This window comes from Felis catus, chromosome B4 (assembly GCF_018350175.1).
Source record: "Felis catus isolate Fca126 chromosome B4, F.catus_Fca126_mat1.0, whole genome shotgun sequence".
NCBI lineage: Eukaryota > Metazoa > Chordata > Mammalia > Carnivora > Felidae > Felis > Felis catus.
The window spans coordinates 35,940,999-35,957,983 of NC_058374.1; the positions used below are offsets into that span (position 1 = coordinate 35,940,999).

Below are 16,985 nucleotides of genomic sequence, written 5' to 3' on the forward strand. Positions count from 1 at the left end.
GGGGGGGATGATAATCAATGTTTATTTCATTTGTTCGCTGACTGAAGCTATAATGTCAGCAGCCAGGTGAGCAGAAAGAAATGTCCTCCTTCTCTAGATTCAGAAAACTGCCCTAAAAACAGAGGAAGAGACAGGCTTAGACATATGACTAAGTCAGGCCCCAGAATTCTAACTTTCTAGTTGGTTCTGTGTTGAATGGACCTTCTCAACCAGGAGCATTATGTCCCCTTAGGAGGTGGTTCGAGGTGAGCAGAGGTCCTTCCAGGTGTCACCATGCCTGGGTGGGGACTTAAGTGGGGGTGAAAGCCAAGGCTTCTAAACACCCTGCAGTGGGTGACACAGACCCTAACAAAGAATGGCCTCAGCACTGAGCAAGAGCTACCCTGAGGGGAAGAAGACAAGGCAGTAACCATGGCACTTGGTGGCAACGGGGGAGGACAGCTCAGAGACAGGACTGCAGACATAATATCCTAAACCACCTTCTTGGTACTAGCCTGTTGCTTCTCTGACCTAATAGCCTAACTAGGTCTCTGACCTAATAGTTCAGAGGCATGTCACTTTAAGGGAAAGACTATGTATGTCTCACTTTAAACAATACTCAGTGTGGAAATCAAGTCATTTTCTAAATAATCCAGGGGAGATACTCCAGGTACACACTTGACATACTCCTTTCATAGGATCCCCATGATGATTTTATCTGCATAGAAAAAAAAAAAAACTTTGGTAGTACAAACAGCCACTTCCTAGGCTTCTATGATCAGGCACTTAAAAGCATCTGTTTATGGAGAAGAGAAGTCTGTCTTGGACTGTGAGACATGGGGGACTTTGTCAGACAGATGTCTTCATCTCTGGGACCCGGAGCATTCTAAGGACCTATGGCCCTTTATCCATGAGCCTCACCTCACCCACCTCACCCTCTGCTTACAGAAGACAACAGAGCTTGTACTTTACACACAAAACATTTTTAGATTAAATGAAGGGTCTAAGGATGGTGTTCAGCAGGACACTTTCCTCATGTGAAGCAAGGTCCCTTTCTCTTCTCTGCTGTAGCTCCTGAGATGGTTGTGCCTTCGAGGAGCAAGAAGGCAGACGAGGTACCAGTTTCATTCTGAAAGACCGGGAAAAGAAGTAACGGTCTCCTACCCCCAAAATAATTCTCATTCTGTTAATAAATGCTTGAAGTGTCTTTAAATGATTCAAGAGCAGACTTAAAATATGAAGTATCTAATATTCATGCTGAGCTATAAATGACTGCTCTCTAGTTCTTCGGTTCTCGCACAGGTTTTAACAGAGAGAAAAGCTTAAAAGTGCACAATAGCATTGATTACATGGACAGAAAGAGGCTGGAGCATAGTGAAAGTAGAAAAAAAAACCATGAAATGAGAGACAAGCCATCACAGGCATGCTCAGCTAAACCAGCTATGAGACACCCACCAGGCAAGTCCCTAGCAGCATGAGCCTCAGTGTCCCTATTTGTAAAATGAAAGATTGAGCTGCATGGTTTTTTTAAACATTTATTTTTGAAAGAGAGAAGAGAGAGACAGAGCGTGAGCAGGGGAGGGACAGAGATAGAAGGAGACACAGAATCTGAAGCAGGGTCCAGGCTCTGAGCTGTCAGCACAGAGCCCAATGTGGGGTTTGAAAGCACAAGCCACAAGATCATGACCTGAGCTGAAGTTGGACACTTCACTGACTGAGCCACCCAGGTGCTTGTGAGTTGCATGTTCTTAGAGGGCTTCCAACTCTAAAATCCACATTGTCCAGTTCAGGCAAGAAGAAACAGAGGCCCGAGGTCAGCACTGAATAATTTCTCTAATCATTACAACTTAAAGAGAAAAAAAACATATTTTTGCACGTGACAAAAGACTAGAAAAACGTAAATGGTCAGTATCACTTTCAGCAGCTGCCGCTAAGGTGTTCAGTCCTTCTGAGGAAGCTGAGGCTGTGCTGGGGTGGGTCCCCCACTTCACCCTGAGACTGGCACGCGCCCACACCATGGCCTCCATCTTGGAGCTCACCTGCATCTACTCAGCGCCCTCATTCTGCATGACAATGAGGTGACAGAAATGGAGGATAAGATCAATGTCCTCATGAAAGCAGCAGGTGTTAAGTGTTAAACCTTTGTGGCCAGGCCTGTCTGCAAAGGCTCTGGCCGATGTCAACATCAGGAGCCTTGTCTGCATGGTAGGGGCTGGTGGACCTGTCCCAGCAGCTGGCACGGCACCAGCAGAGGCCCTGACCGCTCTACCACTGCTGCCCCAGCTGAGTAGAAGGCAGAAGCAAAGAAAGAAGAATCTGAAGTTTGATGATGACATGGGCGTTGGTCTTTCTGACTAAACCTGTTTTATAACATGTTCAATAAAAAACTGAACTCTTAGGGGCACCTGGGTGGTTCAGTCGGTTAAGTGTCTGACTTCAGCTCAGGTCATGATTTCGGATTTTGTAAATTCAAGCCCCACATCAGGCTCTGTGCTGACAGCTCAGAGCCTGGAGCCTGCTTCAGATTCTGTATCTCCCCCTCTCTCTGCTCCTCCCATGCTCATGCTCTGTCTCTCCCTGTCTTTCAATAATAAATAAGCATTAAAAATTTTTTTTTAAAGCTGAACTCTTAAAATGAATAAACAAACAGGTGGTGGGTACCCTCTAAGTCCCTGCCAGGAAGACTAATGATGAAATCAGTATCACTGCCTGCCTAAAAGCTATCACTCCTGCTCACTGGCTGGCAAAGCCCAGATTCTGGTTGGTTGTGATACCACAATCCCAGTGTTGGAGGTAAGTCCTAATTCACCTAAACCAGTCAGGAAATCCCATTCTCCTTGCTAAAGGGACATTTGACCAATTCCTGGCCAGGAGAAATGGTGGAGTGTATTGGACACTTCTGGGGGAAGCATCCTCATTCTTAAGACACACTCAGGGGGAAGATGCCTCCTGTGGCCTGGACATTGCTGCTTCTGCCTGGGATGTGTGAAATGGGTAGAGCCATCTTACGATTTCGGGGGAGGTCTCTGAGGACAGAGCTGCCACACCAAAGATGTCAGAGCACAAAGGATCGGGAGGACGCAAGCCTCTAAGCCCCTCAGGAGACGATGGGCAGGATGGAGTGATAGAACAATGTGGAGCCACTTGTTGAAGGTCAAAAGGGAAAAACTCACAAGCTTCAGGAGAAATGACTTTACGCAACTAATACCTAACTTACAAGAGCTTACATTTGCTTCAGAAAAAGTTTAGAAAAGATTTTTGGATAATACACTATAATATATGATTGAAAACAATTAACAGAACATCAAAATGCATCCCTCACCTTGAAGACTAAGAATCACATGGAATAAATATGCTGCTCTGTATGTCACCTCTTGTTGGCCTTGTCAAAATGAATGCCCGCCACAGCAACCCTGGACACAAGGCTTAGTAGGCAGGTCCTCTGTCCTCTTCCCTTAATACCAGGATCCCTCATCTGACCTTCCCACCTCCCACCTCTGACTTCCTCCCCCTGGTGCAACCTGAGAGCTGCAGGGTAGAAAATGAGGAGTTTCTATCAAAGACACTGCAGAATTTACCTTTTCTACCAAACATGATTCAATTGCTGTTTTTTAAAACTGAAGTCTTCACAGTTTGGTAATGGAGGAACTCAATGCCACTGTGCGACACTGAGAGTACCACTCCCCCACACGTGTGGGGCCTACAGTATACGGAGTTGTAGGGAATCATTACATGGTGAGTCATTCTTATGCCTGAGGAACACATCCACATAGCCTCTGAGGGGAGGCCTCTGGTTCAACAGAGATCAGGCGCTCTTCTGGCGGCATACCTCCTCAGGAGCCACTTCTCCAGGGGAGGCAGAGGTGGGGAGAGAGCCAGGTGGGGAGGAAAACAGGCAGGCAGATCCCCAGGTCCTGGCCCCTGCTGCCTTCAAAGATGCTTTCAGCAGAACAGCCAGGTCTGAATATTTTGTCCTAAAGAACGCAGGCACAAACACAAGCACCTTCCTTCTTGAGCGTGTCCTTTACTCCTGTTTCAGCCGTGTGTGTGTGTGTGTGTGTGTGTGTGTGTGTGTGTACACACACGCAGCCTTGAAAGGTAACTCCAGTCCTCTCCAAGCCCTGGCTGCCACTCCAATATCAAGGCCATCTCACCCTCAGGGGCAGGCAAACCACATAATGATAGAAGATCATTTCCATACAAGGGCCTTCCGGTAGTAAAAATTCATTTAGGAGGAAATAAATTTGAATTGAATTTACTAAACCCAGAAAATGTAAATCAGGGGAACCTTCCTAATGAAATTGCAGCTTGGTTTGAAAATGATCTAAAGTTGCATTTCAAGATACAGGTTTGTTTCTGCACGGAACTGATTCACTGGGTGGTTATTTACAGAAGCCCTGGTTCTATTAAAGGGTCCTCAAAAATGTCAGATTTTGAAATTAATAAAATTCATTTCAGTTTGGTGCTTCTGGTTCCAAATTTAATCATCCTCCAGTTTGGTCCTATTCAATCACTGATTTGAATGTAGGAAAATCTCACCTACCTGAATGTTTTTGGAGAAAGAAGGAGGAGGAAAGTCTTGTCTAAACTGATGAAAAAATCCAAATGGCTGATTTTTGAAGAAAAATGGTTCTAATACTTGTAGTATTGAACATATAATAAGCTAAGATTTAAATGAACACTAATAAGTAAAATTGAGTTAGTCACTGAAAAATTACAATCCATAATAGGCTTTTATTACATAATAATGAATTACATTATATCACTGAGTCTTAATTTTTTAAATCAATGGGAAACACAGACTGTGTCAGAATTCCTGGGGTACAATTTGAATTTAAGTCACACAGCACTCAGGATTTAATTGGGCATTTCCAATGGTCAGTGAGTAGCTTTAGTAAAGTCAAGACGCAGGGAAGCTGGAGAGGGGGGGAGGGAGGACAGAGAGAGATGGAGAGAGGAGGAAAAAGAGGGAAAGAGGGACTGGGAGGAAAGAGAGAGGGCGAGGGAGGAGGGGTAGAGTGGAGAGAGAAGGGAACGAAAGGGAGAGACAGAGGTAGAGGGTAGGGAAGAGATCCACCCAGGGAAGAAGGGATAAATTCTTAAATTGGGAATCTCGATTTACATGTCTTGATAGAGAAGAGCAGCCGAAAGAGTGGTAGGATTTAAATTTCCTAAGGGCATAGGGTAGGCGTTCTGGGCTGTAGTGAGGTACCTTGCTGCAGTCTCCCTGTTCTGACAGCTTTAGCTCCCATCTCCCATCTTAGAAGAGCAAGATGGTGCCCCTGAAGGAAGGGGTGCTTTGGGCCAGGCTGTGCCTGGTAAAAAGCCAGCTCTGGATATACTGCTGGCCATGGGACAGCTGACCTAAAAAGGACCAGAATATGTTTCACTGGGCAAGCCCAGCCCATCCATTCTGAACCAGAAGGCAGGCTGCTAACAGGTTTTGTCCTGCTCAAAACTATAGAAGCCCTGGAGTCTTCCCTTCCTGCTGCCCACCTTGTTCCTATCAGCTCTGGACCTACTGGGCTAGGTGATATTTAAAATACTCAGGGGGCACCCTGGTGGCTCAGGTCATGATCTCATGGTTCGTGGCTTCGAGGCCCACATCAGGCTCTCCATTATCAGCGCAGAGCCTCCTTCAGATCCTCTGTCCCCCCCCCCCTGCCCCTTCCCTACTGGTTCATGTCTCTCTCTCTCTCTCTCTCTCTCTCTCTCTCTCTCTCTCTCAAAATAAATAAATAAATAAAACTAAAAATTTTAGAAAAAAATACCCAGGAAGAAATGTTTACAGGAGACTATAAGGGCTACACCTACCACAGCCTCAAGAACCCTGAACCACACTGCTCTCCTTGCTGCTTGCCTGGACCATGTAAATACCCAGTAAACTCTCGGATCTTCCTCACTTCCCTCTTATCAGAGTAAAGATTAATCGGACATCCTGCTTTTACACTTCAGTGTTAAATGTGTTTCTGTTCTGGCTGGAAACTGCTGACGGCTTTCCAAAAGTAGTTCGATATAGAGGGAGTCTAACTGCAATTCTATACTACTCATTTACAAAAATATTATTTTCCACTGTGATTCATGGTAACTATAGAGTGTTTCAGCTGTATTATGGGTTAAACAGGCCAGCCCAGAAATCTAAATGCCATTTAAAATTTTCTAAGTTTAAAACACCAAGCTAACAATGAATAAAAGAACAGTTCAAAATTTGGGGATTGCCAATAAATTATTTTTGTGTGTATGACTCAAAATATCTTACCAATGGTACTTCATTTAGGCTTTCATTACATTTAGGCTAGGAGATCTTGACTATACTTTATCACAATTTATCACCTGAGAAGTAGCAAAGAATCCCGGATTCATTAATTCCCACCAAGAACTGTAGAGTGAGCTGGCAAATCACAGGTATTCAGGATAGATGGACAAGAGGAGCTTCCTGAAACAACAGGAGGGTTCCGGACTCCTTGTCCTACTAACCAGCCTGACAGATAAACTACTGGAAGAGAGGCTGAAAGAGTCTTACAAGTTCCATATTCCAAAAGGAAGCCCTGCTCTACCAAGGCTGGCTCTTGAAGATGTACTTATCAGGGATGGTACCCCTGAGGGGGCACAGAGTGTGAGGCCCCCTGATCTAAAGTCTCCTCTGTCAGAGATTCTTTGGGAGTTTGGAACATATGGCCTCAGAGGTCTCTGTCCTCTAAGGGCTGAGAGTTCCACGTATGCTGACATAAAATGAAGGGGGTGCTAAATGGTGCTGGGGTCCCCTTCCTGACCTGACATATGAATTTCTGAGTCTGAGGCCGAGGGGAAGATCCTCACCAGTCTGACATTCACTACCTCTAGCAGGCTTGAATTGCAGGGGACAGAATCAGATGCATAATTTTGTGGCTCCCGAAGAATTATGTCCCTATTCAGTTTAGGATGCTGGCCCATCCACCCATCCTAAGCCTCATCTCCACCCTGCTTCCTGTAGTAATGGCTTTCTACCTCTGGTGCTAACCCCATTCACTGTGTCCAAGACTAGAAAACATTTTGACAGAAGGCAATTTTCTTTTCTTGTGACAACAATGTTTCCCAAAGGAAGCTGTCTCTGAAATAACAGAGATATCAAATCATAGATATATATAGCTGATAGCACTGTTAAGCACATCTAATCTGATCCCATCTTTACCACGGGAGAAACTAAGGCCCAGAGACTCACCCCCAAGTGGCAGCAACACTGGCACAGCCATGATCCCAACTGTCCTGTGGGAAACATGACTTGCTGGTTACAGGGAGCTCTGGCTCCACTGCTCTGCTCTCTAGCCGTGTGATCAGGGCAGGTCTGATGACCCCTCCAGGCTTTGAGATATGCACACTCACTCCTCATTAGTTGCTGTATGGACTAAATGACAAAGGTGTGTAGAACACAGAGCACAGTGCCAGGCAAGTAATAACTATTACTGTCATCTCTGCTACTATTATCAGTGATAAAAAAACCACACACATCTCTTCTCCCATTAAGGGAAGTGTATTTGGTTCATTTGCAAGACATTAGAACATATTCTCTATTTTGGTAACTTGAAAGTTTTCTACCAGATCCCATGATAGCCAAAAAGACATTGTAGTCAGTGTTTGCTCTTGGGAATACGGTGTCCCCAAGTGTCCTCACAGGACCTTTGTTTGGAAAGTATTCCTACTTCTACAATGATGGAATTTTCAGATATGCCAGTGTAGGCTGCAGGATAGAACCTGATGAACACTGTGCTCCTATGAGGGCAAGAAACCCAGTGACACCTCCCATAGGTGTTCAATGGCCGGTCAGGACTTAGGGAATGAGCGTTCCTGCATGGGAAAATGGGATAGAACCAAAGGGAGCATAAGTGTTCACAGGGAGCATAAGGGAGCATAAGAAGTTCATCAAATAGGCCCAAAACTCCTCCAGTCACTGAAACACAGCATTCATAGTGGGAAAGAAAATAAGAATATCACAGAGCAGGAATGGTGGGGGGGGGGGGGACAAGCAAAGAAGCCCCAAAAGGGGCCAAGTGTGTCAAGGAAAAACATTTACCAGGAAATCTCCAAAAGAAGGAACTGTCCATGGACAGAAAGAGAGAAACAAAACTTACCACTACACATGAAAAATGACTGAGGAATTCCAGCTGCCTAAAATTTCAACACAAGTAAACAATGTGATGTGGAAGGAGGAGCGAGGGGGATGAGGAGTGAGAGGAGAACAAGGAGGAGGGAGAGGAGAGAAGAAGGGAGGAGGAGGAGGAAGGAAGGAGGAGGGAGGAAAGAAGAGGAAAGGAAAAGGGAGGGGGAGAATGAAGGAGAGGAGGAGGGAGGGGGAGGAGGAAAGATGGGGAAAGAGGAGAGAGAGAGGGAGGATGAGGAGGAGGGAGGGGGAGGACAAAAAGGAGCAGGGAGGAGGAGGAAGGCAGTATATAATCTCAGGCTATGCTGTCCTAAGGGGAAGCAACAGTCTCTCATCCCTGTGGCCAAGTAGAGCTGAGGAACTGTGGGTCAAAGGCAAACAGCAGAGTTCAGATGAGGTGGCCAGGACTGCAGGGAAAGGGTGCAGTGAAGAGGATTGTTAGCCTAAGGGACAACCAAGACAACCAAGAAACACATGGGAGCTGTCTTTGGTATCAACAAGGATTTCCTAAGGAAGGGAGAATACCTTTTTCCCCTCCAGATGGCAAAATGAAGTGCAACAGGTGAAAGATAAAGGAAGACAGCTCTAAGAAAACCCTTTTTCAGGATTACAGATATCCCCAAATGGATTTCCACTCCTAGAGGTGTTGGGGCAGAGGTTGGATGGCCCCAAAGACTTGTCAAGAGACTGCTGCAGGAGAAGACCCTCTGCTGGATGGGCCAGGGCCCCTCTTAGCTCTGGGAGACTGGGGGAGTGGCAGGAGAAAGGGTTTTGATCCTTGCAGCACATGCCTGACTGTGTCAGCTGCTTAGCTTGCCTGGGCCTCTCTTCCTCTACCTCTCAAAGAGAAGTAAAGGCACGGGGCTCTCACAAAGAGCAGGCTGCTGGGAGAGTACGTGAACCCTCCAGCTCTGCCAGCCATTTCCCTGCAGGATCTGTCATGCAAACCAGCTCCTCAGGGTAACAAGTTTCAGCCGGGTCTTCCAGACAGGGCCAATAAGCTGCAGCTCACGTGGGAGGACACACTACGTCTGCCCTAACTGCAGGTGTGGCATCCTAGAGCGACGAACCAGCTTCTGCATGTGCTCTGCAAATTTAAACCTACTTGGAGTCACATCTTGAATCTCAGTAAAAAGACTTCTGCTCAAACAGACGGCTATTTTAAAAGGTTCTCCTCCCATTTATATCTAATGTGCTAAGTTCTGAATTCTGAATGCAGAGGACAAAGGCCCATCTCCTTGGATAAAAGCACGGCATGAAATTGTTTGGCCCCACTCCCCCTCTGCAGCTCCAGCTCTCACGACTCCCCATCACACACTGTCCCCTTGACCCATCTAGGTCAGTGTCACTGACCACACAGCACTGTGCCTTTTAATACCCTGTGACTCTGAGGGTGGGCGGGAGAGGAGTGACAGCTGCATTTTAATTGAGGATCTGCTATGTGCCAGGCACCATATTACACATTTTCATGTATTATCTTATTTCTCACAACAACCTTGCAATTTGGGTGGCAACATTCCCATCTGATCCTTAGTGAAATTGTATATAAAAGAAAGAAAAAGTTACTTAAAACAAAAATTGACGCCATCTGCTTCTGCCTTTGAAGCAATGGAAAAATGAGTCTCTCTACCACCCCTTTTCCCTCATCCAAGAAGATGGGGTCAGATCCCCATCAGATGGCCCATCATGTGGGAAGGCACATCAGTGGATATGGCCCCTTGTGTGGGAAAGCACATCAGTGGATGTGCAGAGGAAAGCTCTGAGCTAAGTTTAGGGACTATATAGAGCTGAACTGTTCTGCATAATAAAAATGAGGAGAGTATGTTCAAGTAGTTTGGGGGCAGTAGAGGGGGAGAAATAGAAAGGGCAAGAAATACATTAAAACTGTAAGGCCTGGGTAGGCAAAAATGTCGGAAGGACTTTCTAAGCACAGAAACTTCAAACATTCAATATTTACATTACAATGATGTGAACTCCCTTTAGCTTCCCAAAACCTGAGTACAGGCTGATATACTCATAAAAACCTTGTGTGGGGGGGCGCCTGGGTGGCGCAGTCAGTTGAGCGTCCGACTTCAGCCAGGTCACGATCTCACGGTCCGTGAGTTCGAGCCCCGCGTCGGGCTCTGGGCTGCTGGCTCAGAGCCTGGAGCCTGTTTCCGATTCTGTGTCTCCCTCTCTCTCTGCCCCTCCCCCGTTCATGCTCTGTCTCTCTCTGTCCCAAAAATAAATAAAAAAAAAAAGTTGAAAAAAAATTAAAAAAAAAAAAAACAACCTTGTGTGGGACTGGAGTGTCTGTGTGTGTGAGTGTGTGTGTGTGTGTGTGTGTGTGTGTGTGTGTGTATAACTCAAAGAAGGGGAACAGGTCCATGTCAGGGTTTGTCCAGAGCAGGGAGAAGGGCATACTCAGAGAAAGTGACTGTGGTTGACACTGGAGCCAGCAGGGACTGTAGAAGGCAAGTCCCTAATGCCCACAATCTGGGAAAGGGCATGGGATGAAGAGCTGAAGCTGACACCTGGGATACACAGGAACCAGGCTCAAGGTCACACCATTGCTAGTTGTAGGCCAATGTTTAAATCCAGCTCTATCTGAAGACAAATCCAAGTTATTTCCACTTCCTTTCCTTGAGGTACTCTTCTCACACCCCTACTCCCTCCTGGCCTGGCACCAACACTCAACATCTTTATGTGGCAAACTCCACCCACCCTCAATACTCACTTTTCATGGAGCTGCTCTGACTTTCCGGGGCGGGGGGGGGGGGGGCAGCAGTTGCTCCTTGCAGTGAATGTGGCACTAATGTTCACCAAACCTGCTCCTCTTCCACATGAGCACAAAGCCAGACCATATTTCCCAGACTCCCCTGCAGGGGGCAGGGCCATGAATTGTTTTCTAGCCAATGGAACATGTAGGAAATGATGAGCCCCACCTCTAGGCCTGGACCTTAAAACTTCGGGTACAACCCTCCATGCCCCTTATTATCTCTTATCTGTCAGCCCAGATTCAGGGGCTCCAAAGGAAAATTTCCAGGCCCAAGGGGATGGCACAGCCTCTAAACAGAAGAACCCTGAATCCCTGAATGTCCCCTATCACGACCCTGCCAATCTAAGTTGGATTGTGATAGAAGAAATAAACCTTTATCCTGTTAAGCCACCAAGAGTTGGGGGTTATTTGTTACAGCAGGCAGGCTATTCTACTACACTCTTTCTCAAGGTTGCCATGAAATCTGCTCATCTCTCTACCATCCTCTTTGCTGACCAGGGTATATTTCAATTTTCCACAAGAACATCTGTTTTCCCACTGGGCTGACCTCCTAAAGGAAAGGAACTCTATTATCCTCATTCGATGTCTTTAATACCTAGAACCCATAGTTTATATATGTCTTCACTACGTGTATAATGAATGAGAAAATGAATGATAGATCCCACTAAGCCCAATATCCAGCTAAGTCTATAAGACCCTAAAACTTTTTACAGCCCTAGGACCAGCTAAGCCCTGGATGAAGGAAATGGAAAGGTCAGAAAACATGGTGAGGACTGGGAAACTGAAGGAAACTTCCCTCTTCTGCTATGTTCCTGTTGCACAGGCATACCTTGAAATGACAAAAACCTTACCCTGGGAGAACACTGGCTGGCAGGAATGTTTCACTGTGCTCCATCCTACAGTATTTTGAATTCTTTTGTTTAAATCGATTGGCAATGTTTAAACACACCATTTCACACAGAAGTACAATATTACTAATTAGGCAATAAGGAGTAAGACAGTGTCATTTTATGGTAATGCATCAGGCACAAAAAAAAGCCCTCCCTCTTTGAAATAAATTTTAGATTTTACATAATCTCATTTTTAGTGTAGAAAGGGGATTCCACTCCATTAACAAAGAGCAAGTTCTGGTTGAATGTACTACTTGCTTAATGGAGAAACACCAGGCATGACCCAAAAGATGCTTCTCCTGGGTTTCAGAAGTACCTGTGCCCAACCTTGAAGATTCTGGCTCTCACCTTGATCAAAGGCAGCCACTTTCATGACCTCCTTTGTTCTCTTGTATCAGTCATCTCAAGGGATCTATATTTTCTTTTCCTGTAGTAAATCCCTTCATGTCTTTTTATGAGGGTTTTTTCCCCTTCTTTAAATATCATTAGTTATCAGAGCTCTTAATGAGTGTGTCACATTAACGGGGCCTGTCACAATTCATGATGCTTCATTTTAGTTTTTCTTATGTCAGGTAAATCACTGTGGTTGAGGATAGCCAAATGCTCCCCCCTCTCCCTCGCCCCTACAGGTTCCCACTCAAGGTGCTGATAGAGTTTTCCAGATGAGTAACAGGCCCCTCCTAGAAGTGGCCCTTTGGAAGCTAGACCTGGTGCCCCCATCTTGGGAAGCATAGCCAGAGCCCAGCTTCAGTCCCTAAAGAGGAAGCCATGGTGTCCCCTCATGGCAGAGTGTCTTCCTGCTTCCATAGCCCGGACCCTACCTGAATGTCTTGGATGAGCCAGGTCCCTGGCCCTAGAGGGGTTTTCCCCAGGTTTCCTCTCCTTTTTAAAATTCTGCCTCTTGTTGGGGCGCCTGGGTGGCGCAGTCGGTTAAGCGTCTGACTTCAGCCAGGTCACGATCTCACGGTCCGTGAGTTCGAGCCCCGCGTCGGGCTCTGGGCTGATGGCTCGGAGACTGGAGCCTGTTTCCGATTCTGTGTCTCCCTCTCTCTCTGCCCCTCCCCCGTTCATGCTCTGTCTCTCTCTGTCCCAAAAATAAATAAAAAACGTTGAAAAAAAAATTTAAAATTCTGCCTCTTGTCACCCAAGTCAGTTCTTCACTCTGCTCCCCTCAGGCACAATATTTGCACACAGTGCCTGTGAGGCACCTCCATCATGGCTACATCCAGCACAAGTCTCTTTTTTGGAGCAAGAGGAAAAATCCATCATCTACATTACACCAGAGCCACACAAAGGTCGCAGTCAGAGGCTCTGGAAGAACCAGCCCTCCCCACATCTTTACTCTTCACTTCTGAAAATCTGAGCTGGTTGACACAATCACATTTAGAATTTATATCCTCCCTTCTGCCAAAGGATCTGTGGTAACTGATTTAATATCATCTGTTTGGGACACTTAGAAATTTTCCACATTTCTCAAAGAACACTTCTTATATTTTATAGTTATAAAAACAACACCAAGAGGAGACTGGAGGACCTGAGAACCTAGTATAATTTAGGCCAGAAAGTGAATATCAATTCATTGAGGAAGTCTCTTTCTTTCTCTCTCACTCTGGGGCTGGAGGGTGAGGTGGGAAGGGATAGAAGAGATTATACACTGGGCACAAGAGACTCAATGCCTATGCCCTACAAGCTTTTCATTACCCCAGAAAAACACTTGAAAATTTTTTTAAAAACTAGATTGGGTCCAAAATAGAGAGGAAAAGTACAAAATCAAAATGCATATGTAACTCAATGTCCATAACACTTAACATTGTGTCAACTAGTCAAATGCAGCTCAACACATAAGAGTTATCTATCAATATAATAAAGTCTATATCACAAGACCAAAGTGAATAATTTATTCTTAATAAAACTCAACATTATAAAAACACAACCATTGTTTCTAACTTTGTTACAGCAAACATATTCTACTTGATGTGATTTGTGGATATATTTGAAGATGTCCGATATGCTGATGGGTAGAGTTACCAAACATCAGAGGGCCGTGGGCCTTGGAAAGTTTTACACAACCCCAGGAAGACGACAGTTATTCTATCACATGGCCCCTAGGTATTGTGTTGATAACAATTTTTTTGGTTTCTGTTTTAATTCTGAGTGAAAAGACTCACACACAGGCAGCTTGTTCTGTTGGGTATTTGCTTCTCTCTGACAGCTGCTATTTCTGGAGGCCCAAGGCAGTGTTTCAAGGAGATAGGGCCGGGGTGGCTCCACAGATACCCTCCTCGCTACAGAAGGGTAGCGAGGGTGCAGATGGGACAACTTAACCCCTCTGAGGGGTCAGCAGACCCGACTCTGACATCAGGACAACATGTCAGGGACCTTAGAGCCTCAGGACTTTAGCTGCAACCATGTGGGAGCACCAGTGGGAGATCTGCCTTTGCTTTCGTGGTCATTTCCCTTTAAAGAAGGTAAATGGAACACTTCAAGGCAGGTATCCTACTCTCTGTGGACACTGCTCCTGGTCCTTTTGCCACACCTGGCTGTCTCCATGTTTCCCTGATGTCAGGTCTGCCAGTCACTAACACATGCCCCCCAAACAGTAGGTTTCCTCACATTTACCTGACGTATCAGCCCTCTACTCTGTTGGAGGGCAGACTTTCTGAAAATGGCCAGCGGTCAACACTAAGCCATTACTCAGATGCTCTGCCTTGGGGAGAGGCTGCAGCTCCCAGGGAGAAGTTTCTATGGGCCCACTCATTGCCTCAGTGTCTCTCTACCCACAACCAACCCCATCTTATTCCAAATGCAAACCACTTCCTGGTTCCATGGCCTATCGTCTGGCTCAAGATGGAGTGGCTGCTATGAAGAACATGGCTCCTCAGAGAGGTGGCCAGTGACGTTAGGAGGGTGCTGGATTTGAATTCTGACACTGGATTTGCATCCTGGCTCCACCACCTAACAGTTGTGTGGTGTAACCCTAGGCAGTCATTGAATCTCACTGAGCCACTTTCCCCTTCTACAGGATGTAGAAAATAATATCTGCTCACAGAATCACTGCATGGGAAAGGCTCTAGAAACACAATGGTACACAAAGGTAAGATACATTTTCACGGTGAGTCTGTGGGCTTGACTGCTGGCAGCAAGAAAGCAGAGAGTGATGGCAGAGGTAGGAGATGAAAAAGGGGTGGGCTGTTTGTGAAAAGAGGACCACATGGGATAAAATGGATGGTGCAGCTCCCAGAAGAGAAAGAAGTGTCACATATTTTACAGTGATACACGTTGGGGTTCCACAGACCTCAGGTCAGAGTCCTGGCTCTTTTCCTTGCTTGCCATGTTCCCTATTCTGAGCACCTGTTCCTCTTGTATAAAATGAGATAATGAAAGTCCCCTCATGGGATTGTCATAAAAATTAAAGGAGGTTACATTTACAAAATGTCTTAGCACAGTACTTGGCACACAGCAATTGCTCAAGAAATCCTATTATTATTATTTAATAATATATTTAATAATAATATTTAAAAATACCTACATTATTAATAATACCTACATTAAGACTGTACTTTAGAGACTCCCAGCAGAAGTTGTGAACAAGTCAGGGATCAGTAAATCCATAAGCAATGTCACCACTGCTTCTTCTAGGCTTCCCTCTCCCTCTTCCTCTGTCTCCCTCTCAGTACTTCTCTCCCGGTGGTCTTCCTGCCTCTCTCTCTGCCAATCTGCCACTCACTGTCTCTCTGTGTCTCAGTGTATGTTCTTCCCTGACACCCCTTTTGTCTCCACCTTGGGCTGTCTCAGACTCTGACCTCTAAAGTTCTTCATCTTTTCCTTCCTTCCTTTAAAAGTAAGTAAGTCGGGGTGCCTGGGTGGCGCAGTCGGTTAAGCGTCCGACTTCAGCCAGGTCACGATCTCATGGTCTGGGAGTTCGAGCCCCGCGTCAGGCTGTGGGCTGATGGCTCAGAGCCTGGAGCCTGTTTCTGATTCTATGTCTCCCTCTCTCTCTGCCCCTCCCCCGTTCATGCTCTGTCTCTCTCTGTCCCAAAAATAAATAAACGTTGAAAAAAAATTTTTTTTAAATAAATAAATAAATAAATAAAAGTAAGTAAGTAAGTAAATAGGTAAATAAATAAATAAATAAATTCAACTTCTGTTTGGGCAGAAGGTACCTTCTGTCACTGAAAGGTGCCCTCACTCCATCCGTGGCCATCCTCCCCATGGCCTGCTGTTGCTTCAGGACCCACTGCACAACTGCCTGGCTCTCCTTCAGAAGTTCCATCCCAAAGGAGATCAAGGGGTGGGCACCTAACCTGACCTAGTTACCCAGGCCCTACCCAACACAGCAAGAGCCTGACTTCAGTCCTGTCTGGGTGACCTGAGCCAAGTAGACCCACCACACAGTTGAAGACAGTGACTAGAGGCCCGGGAAGGAAACCCGCTATCATGTGTGGCTAACTCCAGCCATTCAAGGCTACACACTCAGCCCCACTGGAGGGAAGGGAAACCTTTATTGCCACCATCCAATTCTAATCAGGCCGGGGCTGGGCAGGCTTCCCATAAAGATGAGAGGCCTAAAAAGCGGCTCACCAAAACCACAGCCCACAGTGGGAGCAGCTGCTGACGTGAATCTGGCCACTGCCTCCTTAGAGTGGGGGGCAGGGGAAGGCACTCAAAAGAGGAGCCAGACTGTGGCCAGGAAACAACTGATGGCCTGGCTGGAAAGCCAATCAGTCAGCCCACAAGCGTTTGTTGGGCTCTCTTCACACAAGGGCCACAAAGATGGCTATCATGTTTTGGGAAGTCTAGGCTGGCCTCAGGGACAGGGCAAAAAAGACATGGTCCATGAGAAAAGGTGGCCAAGGATACATGGCAGCTTCTGCCCAGGGGTATACAAGCAAGGCAGGAGATAAGAGCCAGAGTACTAGCTGAGAGACAGCCCTGTAGACAGGCACTCATGCAGGCCTCAGAGGTCTGGGCAAAGCTCTGAAGGCACGGGGGTATGCAGGGTAGACAGTGTGGTGAGGGGGAAGGATTGGGTGCAGAGCAGGTACTGTGGGCAGGAGGAAGAACAGCCTGGCCCCTCCTCAGCTGCTTGATTCCTTCCTCCTGGTATCTCGACTGCACCTGCCAGCCACACATGAAAACAGAGAGGGATTCACCGGTGGTAAAGTGGGAGTGATACAAAGCAGAGAAGTAGAAACACAAGAGAGACAACTTGGAGGGTGTC

General features: G+C 46.3%; 1 protein-coding gene and 1 pseudogene across 40 annotated transcripts in view; one reads left to right on the plus strand and one right to left on the minus strand.

Annotated features, from left to right (window-relative positions):
* Positions 1 to 16,985, minus strand: part of CACNA1C (calcium voltage-gated channel subunit alpha1 C) — a 753,388-nt gene that overhangs the window by 512,890 nt on the left and 223,513 nt on the right. The gene's annotated exons all lie outside the window — the stretch shown is intronic.
* On the plus strand, positions 1,876 to 2,337 carry LOC111561308 (annotated as a pseudogene).